This window comes from Echinops telfairi, unplaced genomic scaffold (assembly GCF_000313985.2).
Source record: "Echinops telfairi isolate 266 unplaced genomic scaffold, ASM31398v2 ScPeMD7_35;HRSCAF=133_0, whole genome shotgun sequence".
Lineage (NCBI taxonomy): Eukaryota > Metazoa > Chordata > Mammalia > Afrosoricida > Tenrecidae > Echinops > Echinops telfairi.
Window position 1 is genome coordinate 1272610 of NW_022103932.1, and position 21029 is coordinate 1293638.

A 21029-nucleotide genomic window follows, 5' to 3' on the forward strand; every position below is an offset into this window, starting at 1 on the left:
AAAGAATATATTTGATGTGGGAAAAAGGATACGTGCAAGAAAGAGGAGGATTAAAGATTAGGCAAAGACAAAGAACATTTTTCAGTAGAAGGAAGATAATTCTGGAGGACCTCATGAAGGCATTAAATGTTTGTAGGTCTCTTATCTCATTGAATAGTTTGCATGCATGCTAATGAATGTGTGAGGGGTGAGCAGGTGAGTTAGTGTGTTTATATGTGTATGTGCCTGTTTATGCCTTTATGCATGTGGATGCATGTACACATGAGACTGCTTGTCTTCATCATAAAGATGAAGTAGAATAGCATCTTGACATTTTTCTTCAGATAAGCCCTCAAAATCATTCACTTAAGTTTTTTATTATCCTTAAGTTGGGGTGCGTCTCCCCAAAGACCTCAAAGTGGAAGAGATGGGGTGAGAATTAAGGAGATGGTCCAGATCCCTCCTGACTATTCCTTGGGTGTTCCTTACCTGTGTGTATGTGTGACTCCTCACTTGTATTGCTTCCTTCTCAGCCCAGGGTTGCGGGTGTCCTTCGTCACGTATGCCACCTTTGGTTTGACCCTCATGAAGCTCACTGGAGACTTGTAAGTTCTCTCCTGACCTCTCAGACAGAACTGGCAGGTTGGGATTTAGGGAAAATGGGGAAGAGCAAGGCTCCCAGAGACCCTTCATTTCCTGGCCTTATGACTGTGCCAATCTTCTCTTTGCTCCATCTTCTTTCCTTTGCCTGTCCTCCATCTGTCCTGACACCTTTAGAATGGTAAGAGAGGGAGAAAGGACAGGAAGAATGAAAGGGAATGAGAGGAGTTTTATGCAATATAGCTCCCCTTCAAGGGGAGTTTTACCCCAGGAAGATCAAAACTACAGGGAGTTGTAAGTAGGGTACTGAACACCAAACTCAACTAGATGTTTGAGAAAGGCAGGCATATGCATCATAGGTGGGCTGCAGGTGGGCTGAACATAGAAGACAAAGGTCTGGAATTGTGAGGTTTAGAGAAAATGATTGAATGGAGAGCTTAGGACATTTACAGTTACAAGTGACTGGTGCCCAATCGAGAGTGGGTGAAGAAGGGAAAAAAAGGTTGAAGACATTTAGGATTAAAGGAGACACCAGATTGCAGGGGCCAAAGTTGTACCTGTAGATCTCTGTAGATCTTATTCCCTAAATCTGGCTTTGAAGAGGACCAGGGAATGGGCTGGTTCCCTCTGTTTCAGGGGGTGGCTTGGTGTTGTGTGTATTTATATAGTTTGGGTTTAAGAGAGATGTGAGAGGCCTTGAGGTGGAAGAGAACTAGTTCAGGGTGAAGGCCTCTGGAGTTTGCTGGAGAGGGAATAAGCAAAATCATATGCATATCAAAGGAAAATAGCAGTAATAGCAAGCACTGAAATGCACCCATGTCCAAGTATTTGACACCCACATTTTAGACAACTTTCCCATAATTTAACTCAAAAACACAAATCAAGCTCATTAATATTTTATTTAACATATTACAATACTACATGAAAATTAGAAGTGCACCTTCCTTGTTTTCACTGATGAAAATCAATCTGTGATATACTCAAAGCATTTTTTTTCAGTTCTTTTATTTCTACAATCAGTAGAGCAAATCACACCACCTTGCTTGACCTGTGGCAGCCTTCAAATGTATAGATATTAGTTTATCTTCCTAAATGATCTCTCCTAGAGACCCTATAGGACAGAGGAAAATGGTTCCTTGTGATTTTGAAGAATGTAACTCTACAGGAGTAAATAGTCTCATCTTTTTCTCATGGAGAGGCTGGGTCACTGTCATTTCAACGGCAAGGAGGAGTTGTTGTTTTAATATTTCTTACACTTGACAATGAAAATTTTGATGGTTACTAGAAATTTCTCAGTGGGGCACTCTTTATGTGGTGCCCAGGAAAAATGTCATGTCTATCTCTGAGTAGGGTCCTTTGGGCAGGGACAGAAATGATAGATGGGAACAAGAATAGCACAACTGGACAGAAGGAAGACTGAGAGTCTGTGCCAGGGCCTGGATTCTCAAAAGCTATGCTATATGGCTCCGGGGACTACTTGGGGATATTCTGCCTGAGGGATATTCTGCCTGAGGGATATTCTGCCTGAGAAATAGGGCCTCAAAGTCAGCCCTAAGCTCTCAGATCCCTAGGATCCTGTAGACACTTGACTAAAGCTGTGATCTGAGATTAGCCATTCTCCAAAGTGCCCATTTGTCCTGGGGTAGAGGAGAATTGTGGCCAAGAGACAAGGGAGAAACATAGAGGATGGAGCATGCAATGGTGCCTATGGAACCTAAGAGAAGAGGGAGACCTGGTGGCACTGGAGTTTATGTTGAGAAGATGTGTCCTGCACTGTGCTAGGGGTGGTGCTTTCCAAGGTTACCCTGATGAGTGGACAAGCATAGGGAGAGACTTGTTTTGGTTGGCTGGAGGAAAATGGAGCAGAATGGAGGACAGACAATAGAGCAGCTAGAATCCCCTGGTGGTGAGAACAGAGAAGAGGTTGAGCAGGAGTCACTTCAAATGGAGCAGCGTTGTTGAAGGATACAGGATCCAAGTCCCCTGTCCATGCCCAGAGCAGGGAGGAGGGGACAGACTGAGGAGGAGGCACTAGGGAGAGCCCACTTATCAAAGAGCTCAGCCTAAACCAATCATGTCCTGAGCCTCAAACTTTCCAGGGAAGAAGGAAAAGCCAGGGAAAGATGTGGTGGTACTCCTGAAGGAAAACAAAACAAAAATTAGAAATCAACCTAAATGTATCAGAAGGAGGTTTGTGGGGGTGCAGGTTAGGAAAGCAGAGTGTTTATAGTGGGTAGGACAAAGCTTATATGGTGGATTTCTTCTGGCCAGGATTCTAGCATTCTCACCTCCTGGCTGTATCTGGGGCTCTTAAATCCCCTCCCATAGCTGGATCCTTTCGCCATAACGTGACGCTTACATTCAGGAGCCACGTTCTTTAAAGCCTTGAGGTGTCAGCTCAGCCAGCTCACATTAGATTAACCTGAACTAGTGCCTCCTCCACTTCCCCTGTTTGAGTCATGTTATCAGATCCAGTTCTGTCTGCCCTACAGTCCAAACTACATTAATATCAGCTGAAAGGCCATAACCCTACAGTAGCTTGAGGAGTAAGGCTAAGCTGCTGGACAGCAGCCATTGAGGCTTGCTTCTCCCAGCACATGAACTCAAGGAGCACTAATACTTTAAGCTTCAACTTACAGGGAAAGTGGCTAGTAAGTATTGTGTCCTACCCAGAAGTCTTACATTGAAGAAAGGAGACTGGATGGATTTTCGCAAAGCCAACCTTACCATCATGGTGAGAGTGCAATGTGTCCAATACCCAGGATTTTTGTGTGCTTCATGGCAGTGCTAGTCACACTGCATTGTAGAGTCACAGTTGCACATTTAGTGAGTATTCCTCAATTCTGCTATGAGTTATCAGAGGCAGGACATGTAGTTGGGATACCATGAGATAGGGATGAGCTCAAAGGAAGCCAGACAATGGCTCTGGGGCCATTAGACCAGGGATATGAGATTATAACACTCCCTCCACCCCACCCCCATATTAGAACCAGAAAGTGACCTGAGGCACGTCAGAGATATTTGACATACCCTCTCCCATACATACAGATCTAGGAAGTATGGCAGAGCCCAGACAACTTGGGGGCATGTTTTAACACTGCACTCCTCCTATGCCCCTCCCCTTTTTATTTTCTCAGAAAAGAATTAGAAGAGGGTATTCTCAAACTTCGAGCTGTACAGCCTATGGGAGCCACAAACATGCAGGAAGCATTTAAACGGGTAACAGACGGCTAAAGCTCTGGGAAAATATGCAGGATTATCAAGTTCTAAGAGCATTACTTGGGTCTTCTAACGCTACCCAGTCCCTCCACATTTTTTTCATGTTGTTGCAGGCAATTGAACAGATGATAATAGCAAACGCTGCAGGTAAGATATCATCTTGCACATTATCATCAGTGTGGAGGACAGAGCCAGTTTTGGTATCTGTGGTCTGGGTTCACATCTCACCTTGGTCACTTTCTAGCTCTGATCTTGAAGAAAGTTACGTAGTGTACCTCTCTATATTACAGAATCTGCCTCTACAACTGAAGGCAAACAATACAACCACCACGAATGGTTTTTATGAAAATGAAATAATACACTTCCATTCTTTGTTCTTAATAAGTATGTGGTACTTACACCTGAGGACACTTTCCTCTTTTGACACACTGTAAGCTGTGTACAGAAAAGGGCTGAGAGACCTGAAACAGATTCAGGATTTAGAAAATAAGAATCTTGATGTGTCCCCTTTGCTGGCACATTTTCCTCTCTGTCTTATTTCTAGCTTCTGATTACTTTTACTTTGTTGTCTTTCATGGTATATTTTGTTTCCGCCACAGTATAAAAAACTCTCCACAGCCTAGAGCCAATTTTATTCTAGACTGCAGGGCCATAGGTTTTATAACAAGAGGGGTGCTGACCAATAGCTCACCTAGCATCCTGCTTTAGAAAGACATTGAGTTGAGCACATGACCAACTGCTCCAATACCTCTGAGTACATCTTTGGGCCTTAAATTCCTGGGCCCAGAGATGTTAGCAGGAATTCCAGCAACTGTCATGGGGAGCAGGGGTCTAGCCCTCACTAAAAGATGCAGAACCTCTGTTGAGTCAAGTTTGACTGCTTCTCCTCTGAAACTCTTAAGCTTATGGAGTGTATTAGCTGGAAATCACCTTGGTGGCCAAATTCCCCTTGGTATTGAGGAGTTGGTCAACTTGGTGGCAGAATCCTGATCTGGGCTCAGTCTCCCAATCTAGAAAGTGGCTCCTGTACTAAAGCCTCTGATAGATAGATAGAGAGTATTGGAGTTAGATACCATGTCCTCAGCCACTTTGCCCTGAAATGATGAAGTATATGGGTCCTTGGCTAATTTTGTTATGGGTCAGACTCGGGTTGGTAGCTGACCTCAGACCAGAGTTTGGGAAGTTACTTCCACTACCTCTTCTATCCTAGTGGCTCCTTGTTTTTACAGCTGGTACCAAGCTCCCCTCTGTAATCATTGCTGTGACAGATGGGAAACTGGAACCAAAAGCATTTGAAGAGACTATGCAACTGGTAAGCTCAGTTCCTCCTTAATAGCCACCTTCTCCAAATATTTGGTGATTTATACTTAACGCCTTCTTTCTCTTAGGCTAAAGTGGCTCGAGCATTGGGAGCAACTATATACTGTGTGGGTTTAAAAGATTTTTCACAGGAGCAGGTAAGTCAGAACAAGTAACAGATTAGGTGGCCCAACTTCCACTCTTGAGCCTGAGGTGGAAGTTATCAAAGCTGCTTTTCCAAGGCAGCCTGACGATGGTATCCTAACCCAACCCAAAGAATTTGGAGCAATAGTTATACACTGCAGAAGCTAATAATGTGTCTTGTAAAACCTACCACACTGGAAGTGAAGATGGAGTAGTTTTCCCCTCCTTAACAAAGCTTTGCTGGAAGAAGCAAGGCTTTACCCATCATATCAGAGTGTAGCATTCCACTATGCCCATCAAATGATTGTAAGATACTATCTCCTATGCCTGGGAACCCTCTGCACCCCACCCTCTGGGTGTGAACCCAATCCACCTCTTTTGTCTTCTAGCTGGAAAAGATTGCAAACAGCACAAGCCATGTGTACTCACTGACAGGGGGATTTACAGACTTAGAATCTATCACTCATGATGTAAGTTGGAACTGGGTGTGGAAAGGAATTGTGATGGTTTCTTCTTAGAACTACCCACATTCACACACCTGGCTTTTTCCTACCCAATTTCATTCTAGATTGCACTGAGAAGCTGTTTGGAAATTACATCTCTGGAGCATTCCATTGTCTGTGCAGGAGGTAAGAGCTCAGCTATGACTGCAATAGACAGAAGTGGATGTGAGTACCATTGTGTATGAGAGGAATGTGAGAGTGATGATATGTGAATGTGTTGGGTTTAGATTTGGGTTTGTGCATGTGTGTTAGTCTAGGTTGACTAGAGAAACAAATTCATAGACACTCAAATGTGTATAATAAGAGCTTTACATCAAAGAGTAATTGCATATTGAGAAAACATCCCAGCCCAGTGCAGATCAAGTCCTTAAGTTTGATATTACCCCATATGTTCGATACCAGTCTATAAATTCCTCTTCAGACTCACACAACACATGCAATGATGCCTAATGCAGGAAGATCACAGGCCAGAGGGTGGAAAGTCTTGTGGATCCAGTAGTGGTGGAAGCATCTCAGGGCTGGCATGGGTCTCCAGGTGGCTCCTCCAGCTCCAGGGCCCTGGCTCCAGTAGCAAAGCTCCATCTGGCTTGTCATCAGAAATGTGTAGATAAGAAGACAGGAGTTCCTAGAATCCTCGGGAGAAGGCCTTGCTCCCACAGAATCGTCATTGACCTGATTGACAGGTCAAGTTGACAGGAGATTATATGACCTCCACTGTGTCAGTGGATTTTGTGATATGAGTGTGTGTGTGGTAGGTATAGAAAGGGGTTTCAAAAAGTTCATAAAATTTTTTTCATGAAAAAAATAATTTTTTTCATGATCTTTTCATTATATTTTTCCACAAACTTTTAAAAGAGCCCTTGTATGAAAATATGTAGCATAAAAATGTTGCTGTGTTTGTGGTATGAGGGTGTGTGATATATGTGAATGTGTGGAGTGTCTTTGTGGGTGTGTAAGGGCATATTTGTATGTGAATGAGTGTCATGTGAGAGTGTATGAATAAATATTCATGGATAATGTGTTAGATTTTTGATGTGAAGGTATGTGGTATGGGTATATTTGATTGTATGGGATGTATGTAAGGCTATGTGTGAGAGATTGATGTAAGGATTTGTAGAGTGTATGACAGGGTGTGTTTTTGGTAATGTGAAAGTGTAAGGGATTTAGATATGAGGGTGTATGTGGGTATGTGTAAGGTATGTATGGGTATGCGGGGTGCAGGTGTGTGGGGTGGGTGTATGTGATTGTATAGGTTGACTGTGAAGGTATTTGTGAGTATGTATTTGAGGATGTGTGTGGGAAAAGGGTATATCTACTCACTCACTGTGATCGAGTCAATGCTGACTCATAGCAACCCCCTGTGGGTTTCTGAGACTGCAACTGTTTATGGGAGTAGGAAGCTCAGGTTTTCTCTTGAGTTGCTGCTGGTAAATTTGAACTGATAACTATGCAGATCACAGTGCAATGTGTAACCCCTACACCACTAGAACTGAGTTTACGTCACGTAGGCTAAATATAAGGAGTATGTTTGTGTATGTGATATGAGGTAAGTGGATTCAACATGTGGATGTGTCAGGTATTGGTATATTTGGATATTAGTGGTATATGACAATGCATGTATGTGGGTTGTATGAATGTATGTGTGGGGGTATATTTAAGATGTGTATAAGGGTATATATGAATAAATATATTTGGGGTGTGTAGTATGAGTGTGTTGACTCATATATGTGGATATATGGAATGTATGCAAACATATGGTGTGTATGTATATATAAGTATATATGTAGGTTTGTAGTGAGGGGGTATGTGTGATGTGTATATGTGTACAATTTATTAAAATTTCAAAGCAAAAAGTTTAATATAAAGTAATGAAGTTAGGGAAATTTATTTAAACAGTACTCAAGGAAACATTAGAAAATGGAATCCAGTAACACGTAGAAAGGACAATACATAAAGACCCATTAGAAAACATCCTAGCAATGCAGAGCTGAGTCGATATTTGAAAAAACAATATAAATAAATCACCACCTCAACAAAATGAAGGAAAACATGATTATCCCAATGGATGAAGAAAAATAATTGGATACAATTCAACATCTAACATCGTGCCTCTTCTCAGGATTCGAGACAGAGAAAGGAGTCTCTGTAACCTGAAAAAGGGCATCCAAAAAAAAAAAAAAGCCCACAGTAAGCATCCTATCCAGGCCTGTCTTGAGATCCAGAGTGAACTGGACATTCCTCTCTCACAATAAGTAGTAGGAACTTTCAGGCCAATAGCCAAGCATTCAGCATTATGTGGTGATCATGGACATCTTTGAACAGTCACTTGTGGAACAAGCCTCCTATTTGTTTGTTATAAGCTTGTTTTCATAAAAATCCTCATGAGGATTTTAAAAAGTGAAGCTCTGATAAAAGTAAGTTGTCCCCTAGTGCTTTCCTCTATTTCCCTTTACTTTCCTCTTGTCCCACTATCATGCTCAGGCTTCATTTGGGTTTCAGTGATTTCGCTTGGTTACATTGCCCTTGCTGAATCCCTACCAGGCCTCTCACACCCTCCTTGCCACTGATTTTGGATCACTTGTTGCTCCCCTGTCCCTGGGTTGGTCAGCACCACCTCCTTACCCCCGCTTACCCCTCTCCTGTGTCCCCCTGGAACCAATGGTCCCGTTGTTTTCTCCTCCAGACTTATTCATCCAGTCTATCTTATCTAGATAGATGTGTAGAGATAATAATATGCACCAAAAAACAAGCCATAGCAAGATAGGCGGTCAGTGAGAACACAGCAATGGCAGCAAAAAAGGAAACCAATTACTCATAGAAGAATAAGTTAATTAAAAGAAAAAAATTTTAAGCAGAAAGAAAAACCTGTAAATAGATCAAGGTCTGATTCTTTATCTCTAGGCGTGTCCTGCAGTCAGGACCGATGAGGTACCATGCTCTGGCCCCCCTGAGTCTGTCCTTTGTGCTCCCTTGGGACCTATGTGCTCTGCTCCCACAGTTGCTCTGCCACACACTTTTTGTGGTTTGCCTCTGTGTCTCAGGGTCAGTCTGGGCCAGTCCCAACACTGAGTCTCCAGTGCTGTCCCCCTTAGAGCCTGGGGCCATCAAGGGATGGCGTGTCTCATGGTGGGATCAGCCATATTGTCCACTCTGTCCACTGGCTGTTCAGAGTGGGGATGTCGTCCTCCAGGTCTGGTGGGTCAGGATGTGCTCCACTCTCTCTTCCTCCCCCTAAGTGCTCCCATTTGCTCTGATCAGACATGCCCCTCTCCCCTAGCTGCAGCTAGTTCTTAAATGCTTCCTTCCCCCCAATATCATGATCCCAATTCTGCCTTGCAAATCTGGCTAGACCAGAGGATGCACATTGTACAGAGAGCAACTGGAAACACAGGGAATCCAGGACAGATGACTCCTTCAGGACCAGTGGTGAGAGGGGCAATACCTGGAAGGTGGAGGAAATGTGGGGTAGAAGGGGGGAACCAATTACAAGAATCTAAGTATAGCCTCCCCCTGGGGGATAGACAGCAGAGAAAAGGGCGGAGGGAGACATCGGACAGTATGACTTATGACAAAACTATAATAATTTATGAATTATGATGGGTTCATGAGGGAGGGGGAGGGCTAGGGAGGGGGAAAATAAGCAACTGATATTAAGGGCTAAAGTAGAAGGCAAATGCTTTGAGAATGATGAGGGCAACAAATGTACATATATGCTTGACAAAATGGATGTATGTATGGACTGTGATAAGAATTGTACGAGCCCCCAATAAAATTTTTTTTTTTAAAGTAAGTTGCCTTACCCAATGGTAATGGCACATAACTATTTAGTGTCAGCATCAGGGAGTCTTTGTTGTTAGTCGAAATGCTTTACTGCACTAGTTCTGTGGGTCCAACAGTATGTTCCTATTTGAGCCCTCTTATCCATGGGCATGCACACTGAAGCACCTTGAAGGATAACAGTTAACTTCAGTTTGTCTTCAGAAAACATGGATAACGATACCACTGTCAGGTCTTTTGTGAGGGGCTAAAGACAATGAATGATACTGTCTGACAGCTAGTTGGTCTTAACAATGGTAGCCAGTGTGCATATTTCAGCCATTAGCTGTGGTCCATTCTAGTTCCCATACCGACCCCACTTCTAAACTTGGATCCTTTAGGGTGGATGTAGTGGTTAAAGAAAAATGATGATGAAAGCCTCCTCATGAGCCAGCTGTTGGTGAAAGCTGTGTGACCCCTCATGTATTCTTACACCTGTAAGCCTTAGGGTAAAGGGAGAAAGTGGGAGTCTATAATATGAAAGATGAAAGATGGGGGTGGGGACTGCAGTGTGATAGGTGAAGATTAAGGCTACAGTATAAGGTATTGAGGTGGAAGTGAGGACTGCAGTGTGAAGGGTAGGGGTGGTAGTCAGACTGCAGTATATTTAAAAATAATCAAAACTCCAAAAGAATTGAAACAAGGTTTATTTTGGCGGGATGGGGAATATAGTTATGCTAACACATGTAAGCGAGCATTGTAATTCTATATACATATACCTATACAAGAGACCATTCTGATTCTTTTTTAATGACTGGTTATAGGTTAGTTACAACAAAGATTATAAAGAGAAGAGGAAGGCAAAGAATAGAAGATCCATCATTGCATAATCTTAACATGATTGATTGAACCCTACCTCTGCTTGCTGAAATTATCTGATTACAAGTTATTAAGTGGTCTGACTGCCTCTTCCCCCTCTCATTTGCACAGATCTCTGAGTGTAGGTCACTGTAGGTACCTCAGTGAAAGCAGGAAAAAAATGACCTACGGTTACATTTTTTTTCATTACAGAAACTTTTTGCTAAATTATGGCTTTATCTTTGTCAAATGTCTTTGTTACAGATAGGGTCTGCAAAGATTTAATCATGAGATTAAAGTAAGTTTCAAATTTCTTTGTACTAACACTTTCAACCCCCTTCCCAAATTAATGAGTTTAGAGTTTGGGGAGTGAGGGTTGTCAGGATTTTACTTTTTATGTTTAGTTTTGAAGAAATCCTCTTATGGCCTAAGTAAGATTATGATATTAATTTTTTTTTCTTTGACATATGCCCTCCACTCTCTGATCATGATTCAATTAGAATCTTTGATGAGCTAAATGTTGCCTGGTCTTGGTAATCATAGGTACTGTTTTATTAGATACTTGTAGTATAGCATACATCATTCCTATTGGTTCCTTAGCTGATTTTCTTTATTCCCAGACTATTCAATAGATTATTGTCTTTAACTTAAATGATAGTTCACAAGCTTTTAAATCCACAGACACCAAACTATGTAGTAGGTTAATAATAATATAAAATACAATTATCAAAATGAGGAGACTTCACAGACCAATGGTCTGAAGACCAATTTACAAGACAATACAAGAGCAGCATCAGCAGCATACATTATATCTCTAGCATGAGCCTCTGCAAACACTGTATCACAATATACTTACAATCAAATGTCACTAGTATATACACAACTATTTACTTCTACCAAAGTACAGCTTCCTCTGTGGAAGCAGATAATCAAGGGTTAATCTTTTTATAATGTAATTATGTTAATGTTTAATATTTGAAAGAGAGACAATAGCATAACAGTTTATTAATAGAGCCATATAATTATACAGATACTTGCTTAACATAATTTGCCACCTTAAGATATGCACCCACTCCTCACTTATTGACATGGTTAAACTCAAAAGACCAGGTTGTTGTTCTCTGTTTGTTTGCTTAACAGTTTCATTGGCATTTCATTCACTTATCATACAATTCAGTAGTTCAATCATATCAAGAAGCATTGTAAAATATTAAGCACAATCAATTTTAGAATATCTTATTTTTCTTTGTGCTCATTATTATTCGTGATTTTTTTTTAATTTTGGCAAAAATATACACAACAAAACATTCTCCAATTCAACAACTTCTACATGTATAAGTTGTCATTACAACAGTGTCATTGATGATGCCCTAATTGTGGCACAACCATTGTTCCCCCACTATTAAAATGAACTCAATGCCTCATAAGCAAAAAAAATCTTCTTTCACTCATGGTAAGTATAGGTCAGGTTTGGTTTCTTTGTTTCTTTTAGTAGTTTTCTTGATATAATATTCACATAAATACACTTCCATGGGTAAATCCCTTTTAAAAAGAGTTCTATATACATCATCACAATCAATTCTAATGCTACCTTCCCCCTCCAGCATTCATTGATTGCTCCCCAATTTCCTTCATCCTACTACTCTACCCCCACTTCCCAATAAACCATTGCATCAGTTATTGTCTCTATGCATCCACTCCTTCTGTGCTTCTTAAACTGGAAGACCTAACAGAAAGGATAAAAAACAAAAATAAAACAAAACAGAAAGAAGAAAATAATAATATAAACATAAAAATGAAGAGTAAGACAAGACCATCAACAATATTTTAAAAACTAGAGAAGAAATTTCTGTCTTGGAATAATCAAGAAGTATTTGAGCATAGCAAAGACCAGATTGTTATGTAGAAATCAAAATTTTGGAAAAAATGGAGGATGAGCATATTATATCATAAAATGGAGGATGACTACATTATTTTATAACTAACTAATTAAATTATTGCATAATTGTTCAATTTTATCATTACATAATTTTCCAAATTGGGAAGTCATTAGTGCCAGATATATAGCATTAATGTACAAAACAGTCAGTAGAGTTTTTACTATTACAAATGTGAAATATTTGATAGCAACAGTGATGAGTAGGTTTATATACATATATATTCATATTGTTGGATGTATTTTTGTTGTGTGAGTTGATTCTATTGAGACTCTAGGACAAAGTGGAATTGCTCCATAGAGTTTTTAAGGCTACAGAAAGGTTACCTTTCTCCTTACTTTGTTCTACAGAACTGCTATTGATCTAAAATAGCCTGTACATTATTACATAGCTGCAGCAAGAATGGTAATTTGTTACATAGCTTTTAAAGTTTGCTTAACTGGAAATTTTCACAAGGAATTTATAAAAACCTCTCAAGACTATGAAGCCAGATCAAAAACTTACCACTAGCTCTCACCTATAGATCCACATGTTGAGTGAATTCTTCTTTTCTTGAAGTCTTGTACATTTTCTGGACCTGCCAGGAAGTGACCTTCTTTACTCACCTGTAAGACTGGGAAACTTGTACCAGGCTAGACATCCTGAAAAAGCTTAGGAAACATTGGCTCCGTAAAGTCAGTATTAGTCCCTTAAAAGTATCTGCTCATATAAGCAAATGTTGTGAAGAAAGCTGATGGTTCCAGCTATCAAAAGATATAGTGTCTGTGGTCTTAGAGGCTTGAAGTTAAACAAACAGCCATCTAGAAAGAAAGCAAATAAGCCCACATGGAAGAAGCATACCAGCCTGTATGATCTTAAAGTATCAACAAGATTGGGTATCAAAAAGCTCCAAAACAAGCAATGATATCTAAGTAAGTGAGGGGGGGTTGGAGTGGAGACCCAACACCCATCTGTGGACAATTAGACATCCCCCCACAGAAGGATTACAAGTAACAGACAATTCAACCAGGGTGTAGTATAGCACCAACAAAACACAACATTCCTCTAGTTCTTTAATGCTTCTTCCCCCGACCCCCAACCCCTATCATGACCCAGTTCTACCTTACAAATCAGGCTAGACCGGAGTATACACACTGGTAATAAGAGCTCTCAACACATGGAATTCAGGACAGATAAAATCCTCAAGAGCAGTAATGGGAGTAGCGATATCATAAGGGTAGAGGAATGGTGAGGACAGTGTGGGGAGAAAAGAGGGAATACATCACAAGGTTGGATATATAGCCCACCCCCCAAGGGGGAAAATAACAGAAATGTGGGTTAAGGAAGACAATGGACAATGTAAGACACAAAACAACAATAATATATAATTGATCAAGGATTCATGAGGGTGGGAGGGAGGGGGAGGGGAAAATAGAGGAGCTGACACCAAGGGCTCAAGTAGATGAAAATGTTTTGGAAATGATGATAGGTAGGTTTATTGTGCCGACCTGGCCAATAGGAACATGTGGGATTAATCAGGTGGCATTTTGATTGGAGGGCAAAGAGATAAATGATTTAGCAAGGCCCAGCCCTATCTCCCTTGCTCTCTGGTGTTCAGACCAATGTGTGGCTGCTTTAGCTAGTTCTCTACCTCAATTTGTGAGCTTACACTACCTGTGGGATGAGCCAACCCATGGACTGTGTTGCTAGAGCTTGAGGTTTCTTCAAGAAATGCTTTGCCACCTTCTGGTGCATACTTCACTTGTGCTTGAAGCTGGTGGATCCTGTCTGAAATGGTGAAAATGATTGTAATAAATGGGAATCTTGAGCTCAGATGGCAAAATCACCTCTTAAACTTCTCTGAGACCATGCTGCTTAGTGAAAATGGCTGACTGAAGTCCAAATGGCTGACAGAAAGCCTGGCCCAGGCATGATGCATGTCAGAGGCTTAATCCCACATTTTGTATCAGTTAAATAGTTTAGATAAGGATTAAGATAAGATAGATAAGGATTAAACTTGACTGTTTTAAGAATTGAGTTTACTATCTGATTCTACTTTGTTTATACTGATTTCTTCTGATTATTATTGCTGATAAAATTATTGATATAAATAAGTATTGGGAAGTATGAAAATAGAGAGTTTATAAGCCCACTGGTCTTCAATCATTAAAATTGGATCATTAAATGGATTTAGGACATGCCTGCAAAAAATGCTCTGAAGAGATAAGTCCTACCCAGTGCTTTGAGTGCTCAAGATATTTGAAGGTAGAGACTTGCCTAGCGAGCTGTTGAGAGATTGAAAAAAAAAAGGTGGGGCTGGGGGGACTTTGGATTTTTAAATTTTGAACTAGTGATTTGTGCTTAAGGCTGGAAAAATGTGGAACCATTAAGAAACTTCCCTTTCTAGGAATGAACGTTAAAGGGAGCCTGTGAGCAGGCTGAAATGCTTGCTAGGTGACCACCTGGATCCACTTGTTGAGTGGAAGTGAGAGAAACACAGTGATAAGGAGACAGTTGAGTCTGGCCACTGACACCCATGGACCAGGTTCACAGAGACTAGAGGAGAAGACGAGAGTGGGTTGACTGGTCTGAAGTTCATGACCTAGCACAAGAGGGCTAGGGTTGTTGAGAATTTGATGGGGCCATGGTCTAAAGGCAAGGCAGCCAATGGACACCCTGTTGAGGCAAAGTGAGGCAGCTCACATTGAGTTGAACAGAACCTGATCTCATGAAGTTATTTGAGCCTGTGAACTGGTGCATGTTTCTGCTGACTTTATGAATGGTCTGTCCTGATTTGACTTTGCTTGTGGATGTGGACTTACAAGGTTCCAACTGAAATGAAGATTCTTCACAGCAAAGACTATGATTGTCTCCCCAGCACTGGGTTGATGTGAGTAGGCAGTATCGAAATTGGATACCCAAAATTGGGCAGATAAAGTCATGAAATGGAATATGTTCATAGGATTATGATGTAAATGTTCACATAAGTATAGAATATTTTTGTTTTGTTCACTTACAGAATGTTTAAGTGAGGGTGGCACATTTTTAAATTGTATACTTTTTTGTTTTATCCTGTTAGGTACAGATATGATTTTATTATTATTTTGAAAATTATATATGGCTAGAGAGTTGTGTGCAGGGGTCAAGCTGACAAGGGGTGGTCTGTGGTAGTTACATAATCTGGTGTCAACTTGCGAAGGCATGGAATCTAGCCTGTCAATCAGGTTGCAGCTTGATGACCTCATTTGGAGGTGCTATGAATATAAATAGCTCAGTAGATGTCACATACAAACAGACTTTCTGCTACATCTTCCTGCTGACAAGGCGCATGGAGCTATGCTAGAGCCCTGAAGCTGGAGAAGCCAAGTGGATACCCCTCCCAGTGCTGAGATTCTTCTACTGCCACTGGGTCCACAGAATTTCCACCCACTGGCCTGTGATCTTCCTGCATTCAGTGTCTTGTATGTGTTGCATAAATCTGAAGAGCAATTTACAGACTGGTATTGGACATATGGGCTTATATTGCATTTATCGACTTTATCTGGACTGCACTGGGATGTTTTCTTAATATACAATTATCCTTTGATATAAAGCTGCCATATATATATATATATATATATGAGTGTCCTGGATTTGTTTCTCTAATCATGGTCTTCTCAAATATGATGTTTTAATCAAACTTTGATGGCTTAATGGCAGTTCAGTGGGCTTTGATTGTCAAGGTTAGCAGTTCAAAACCACAAACCTCTCTGAGGGAGAAAGATGGGGCTTTCTACTCCCATAAAGAATTACAGTCTCAGAATCTCACAGGGACATTTCTATCCCATTTTACAGAGTCGCTATAAGTCAGCTTCAATTTGATGGCAATGAGTTTTTTAGTCGAAGCTTTGATATATAACTGAGGTTTCCTCTTATAACCTGTAATCAAAGGGAGAAGGGGGTAGGTTTTTAAATTTTTTATGCAAATAATTATATTGCTACAAAAATATGAAGACTCATTAAGAGTTTTTCTATTCTGGAGGGGCAGGCAGCGAGAAAAGATAAAATGATTCCTTTTTGCTCATGTAAATGCAAACCAAACACTGCCATCAAGTGTATTATGATACCAACTAAGAGCAACCCTGTATATAGTCTGTTAATTGTTGTAAATTACAGATAATTCTGGGGGAAATAGTAAAGTATTTCTTATGTCCAGAAAATAGAATATTAAACCTCAGCTGTATTTCATGCAGAACTCATAATAATCCTTTTATCCACTCAGTCCAATTTTGATTGCCTGTCCTAGATCAGTCGTCCAGTAAACCTCTCAAATTTTTCAAAAGAATTCTGGAATTCTTGATACAGTCCAATGGTATAAGTAGTGTCATTTAATAGTTCACAACCAACTATCTTGCATAGTCCTTTTGGTAAAAGACTCTTGGCTGTGGTTTTTTGCAAGCATACCCAGAACATCATCAAAGTAAGAACTATGTGCAATTAAAAAGACTTAAAATGGCTATATTTAACTCACTACTTATTACTAATAATACAAATGGAAGATCAGATGAGAATACATTACAAAAGTATTGTCATTTCAAAACAACTTTAAACAACATGTCTGTAAATGAAATGAATAACCTTATATTTTAAGAATGGATATTACATCTAGCTTATGAAAACAGGTGACCATAATCCTTACTAAGAATAGATCTTGAGAAGTAACTTCCAATATAGTTATATACAACCTAATACGAAGGTACTTAAAAGTTTGTGGAAAATCTCTATACTCTAAATTCCATTTTTTTTCTACTGAAAGCCTCAGATATGAATCTAAAGAATAAAGGCAGACTATACCAGGAATAAACCAAGATTATTAAGTTTCTAAATACTTGAATATTAATAAAACCCTATAAGAATATGATATAAATCCCGAGTTAAAATCCGATGTTATATTTAAATTAAAGAAATAAATTTGCAACCACGTTACCAATTAAAATCAATTGAAATTATGACAAGTATCTTAATTTTGGTATCTAATGTTGGGCAAAACAGCAACAGATCGTGAATAGCAAAGACACTGAAACATATAAATTTCAATCTGAAGAAAATTAAACATGTCTGATTTGTTAATATTTCTCACTCAATTCATAACATTTTAAATGAAATACTATGAAATTAGTGCTATCATTTTCCCCTTACAAAGTAAGAGCAATTTTTTTCTTTAATTTTAATTTTTATTTTTTAAGATGTTTTAATGTTTTCAGGAGCTTATCAGACATTAATATTTGGCTAATTGAAAAATTTTAACAGTTTTATTGTTATTATTCACATGCCAACAATTCAATGGCTTAAACCTCAGTACAATAACAGTTCTAATAATGTGCTCAGGGGTACCTCAAGAAAGCAGATTTTTTTCCTCAAAGTTATGTAGTTAATTTTTTTATATAAAACAAACTTATCACCTTCAAAATACTCTCCATTACACTTAAAACAATTGTCAAATCTGCAATTCCATTCTTGGAAACATTTTTTCAAATTCATCTGTTTGCATGATTGACAGCACCTCCCTCGTTTTTTTCTTCACTTCTTCTACATCATCAAATTGCTGTCATTTCATGTCCCTATTCATTTGCGGAAATGAAAAGAGGTCACACAGAGTGAGATCAGGGGAGTAAGGTACATGGGGCAAGAGAGGCCTGCTGTTTTTTGCCAAAAATTGGTGTCCTGAGATGACTGCGTGAACAGGTGCATTTTCATGGTGGCAAAACCAGTCCCCTGTCTGGTACAAATCAGGCCCTTTTTTGTGACACACTGGTTATGCAATCTTTTCAGAACTTCTATATAAAAAGCTTGATTAACACTCTAACCTGGTGGAACGAATTCCAAATGTACTACAAGTCAACATCTTCATCTATTCAGGAAGCTGACAAACATCCAAAACTAGGTTTGTCATCAATTGACATTTCACCTTTTTAGAAACAAGAAAACCACTGATACACATGAGTTGTTCCTATAGTGCTGTCCTTGTAAGCTGTGTTCAACATCACACCAGTTTCTGCAGCTTTTTCCCAAGAAGAAAACAAAATTTCACAGCTTCATGATGTTCTCTTAAATTGGCCATCACAGAAAACAAGGTTCAAGCAATACTTTTACAAAAAAATTCACTGTGACCAGAGAGAACCTTCCCAGGTGATGCCACTGGATGCACTAACTCAGAGTGAGTTACTCAATGCTTGCCTGGTGCGAAAAATGCATTCTACGAAAGCTCCACCTAGTAAAGTTTTTTCCCTTTTTGGGGGGATACCCCCTCATATGATACTCACCTTCCCACCATGATTACTGAAGACAAAATGGGTGCATAAGCAAATGTGAAGAAAGCATTGGTGCCCAGCTATTAAAAGATATAGAATCTGGGATCTTAAAGGCTTGAGGTTAAACAAGCAGCCATCTAGCAGGAAGCAATAAATGCCACATGGGAGAAGCATGCCAGCTTGTGTAATCATGAGGTGTGAACAGGAATAGATATCAGAAGTTCAAAAGCAAGCAATCAGATTGACATGAAGGAGCATAGACAAAGCAAAGACTCCAAACCCACCTGTAAGATAAGCGGACAGTTCCTCACATAAGGACCACACGGAGAGATGATATATCCAGGGTGCAGTATAGTACTGATGAAACACATAAATATCCTCTATTTCTGTAATATTTCCTCCCCTTACAATTATGGTCTTAGTTTTACCTCATTAATCTTGTTAGACCTGTGTATGTTCATTTGTATAATTAAGATCATTTGATGCTTGAAATCCAAGATCGATAAACCCTTCAGAAATAGTAATGGGAGTAATGATTCCCTGAGGGTTCAGGAAGAGAGGGGTGGGAATTGGGGAGGGGGCACCAATAGCAATGATAACTGAATAACCCTACTTGAGGGGAATGAATAATAGAATTGTAGGTGAACGGATACCTTGGCTAATGTAAGATATGGCAATAATAATAATAATATAATAATGAGGGCTTATGCAGAGTAGTGTGGGGGAGGGAGGGGATAAAGAAGAGATGATATCAAAGAGTTGAAGAAGGAAGAAAAAGTTTTGAAACTGATTGTGGCAGCAATTGTACAATTGCACATGATCCAATTGAATTGTGGGTTGTTGTAATACCTGTAAGACCTCCCAATAAAATGATTTTTTAAAAAAAAGCATTGTAAAAAACCTAGCTTTTTCAAAAGTCATGAGAGTTGATGCTATAAATTTTAAACATAAAGTTCAACATAAATTTGGCTACTTTTATTAAGACATGGAACTTTACCTCAGGCAGATAATACAAAAGACAGAATAACATTTCATATTAGTGAAGATCCTCAAACCCCAAACCACTGCCATTGAGTAGATTCTAACTCGCAGTAATCATAGAAAGGAATCCCAGGTAAATCTTTAAGGGAGTAGATAGCCTCATCTTTCTCTTTCAGAATAGCTGGAGGATTTGAACTTTTAACCTTGTGGTTAGCAGTCCATTTCTTACTGTGCAGCACCAACAAGACTCCTAGTAATGGTAATAAACAGTAGCAAATCAAGGAAACAAGATTTTCAGAATTTAGCCGACTTTCCTAATATTTAAGCACAGCTTTCAGACTCAGGTATTAGAAACCAAGACAAATATATATGTACACCCTGGTGAAATTTTTCCAGGTTGGTTTTTTTTTTGTTTTGGTTTTTTGTAAAGTGTTGTCTAACTTTCTCAAAACTCTCATATTAAACTGATATCAGCATTCTTTGGTCCCCAGAAAATCAACAAGCAAAGTTACATGAGCGTCTCAAAAAACTGTTGCCATAACCTTTGATCTTGATCAGTCTTCTTTTGCTTTAATTGAACCAGTTCTACCTCTTGGTAGCCTTACTTTGGTTGTACTTTGTTTCAGGATTGGTAAAGTCATGTTTATCTTCTGTTGCAGTTCTTCCAAGAAATGCTTAAGGTTCTTGATCTTATTTGTTTAAAGTTTCCATTGACTATTATCAGCAACCACACTGTCGACATTCCAGAGAATGTCAACTTTTCCCTGAAAGGGCGTACAGTCATCTTGAAGGGTCCAGAGGAACCCTGCGGAGGGACTTCAATCACATCAACGTAGAACTCAGCCTCCTTGGAAAGAAGAGGCTTCGAATTGACAAATGGTGGGGAAATAGAAAGGAACTGGCATTATCTGTAGTCATGTACAGAACATGATCAAGGGTGTTACACTGGGCTTCCGATACGAGATGAGGTCTGTGTATGCCCACTTCCCCATCAACGTGGTTATTCAAGAGAATGGGTCTCTTGTTGAAATCCATAACTTCTTGGGTGAAAAATACATCAGGAGGGTTTGCATGAGTACAGGTATTGCTTGTTCCATTTCTCAAGCCCAGAAAGATGAGTTAGTTCTTGAAGGAAACGACATTGAGCTTGTATCAAATTCAGCTGCTTTAATTCGGAAAGCCACAGCTGTTAAAAACAAGGATATCCAGAAGTTTTGGGATGGCATCTATGCTTCTAAAAAAGGAACAGTTCAGCAGGCTGATGAGTAAGATCTAAGAGGTGTCCAGCTACAGTCTAGATGATTTCTTTAGACTTATCTGTGATGCTTTGATCCTATCCAATAAAGTTTTTGTAATGAAAAGAAAACCTTTCCATTGAAAGCTCTGCTCTTCTCTGAAGTTATTCCAAGTGTTTAAGCGTTCATGGAATAGAAAGATCAATTTCCCATCAGAATTGTATAAACGAGCCAATTAAATTATCTATA

At 39.6% G+C, this 21029-nt stretch overlaps 1 pseudogene; it reads left to right on the plus strand.

The window, feature by feature from the left end:
* The first annotated feature begins 426 nt into the window (after positions 1-426).
* Positions 427-20814, plus strand: LOC101653214 (annotated as a pseudogene).
* Positions 20815-21029: the final 215 nt, after the last annotated feature.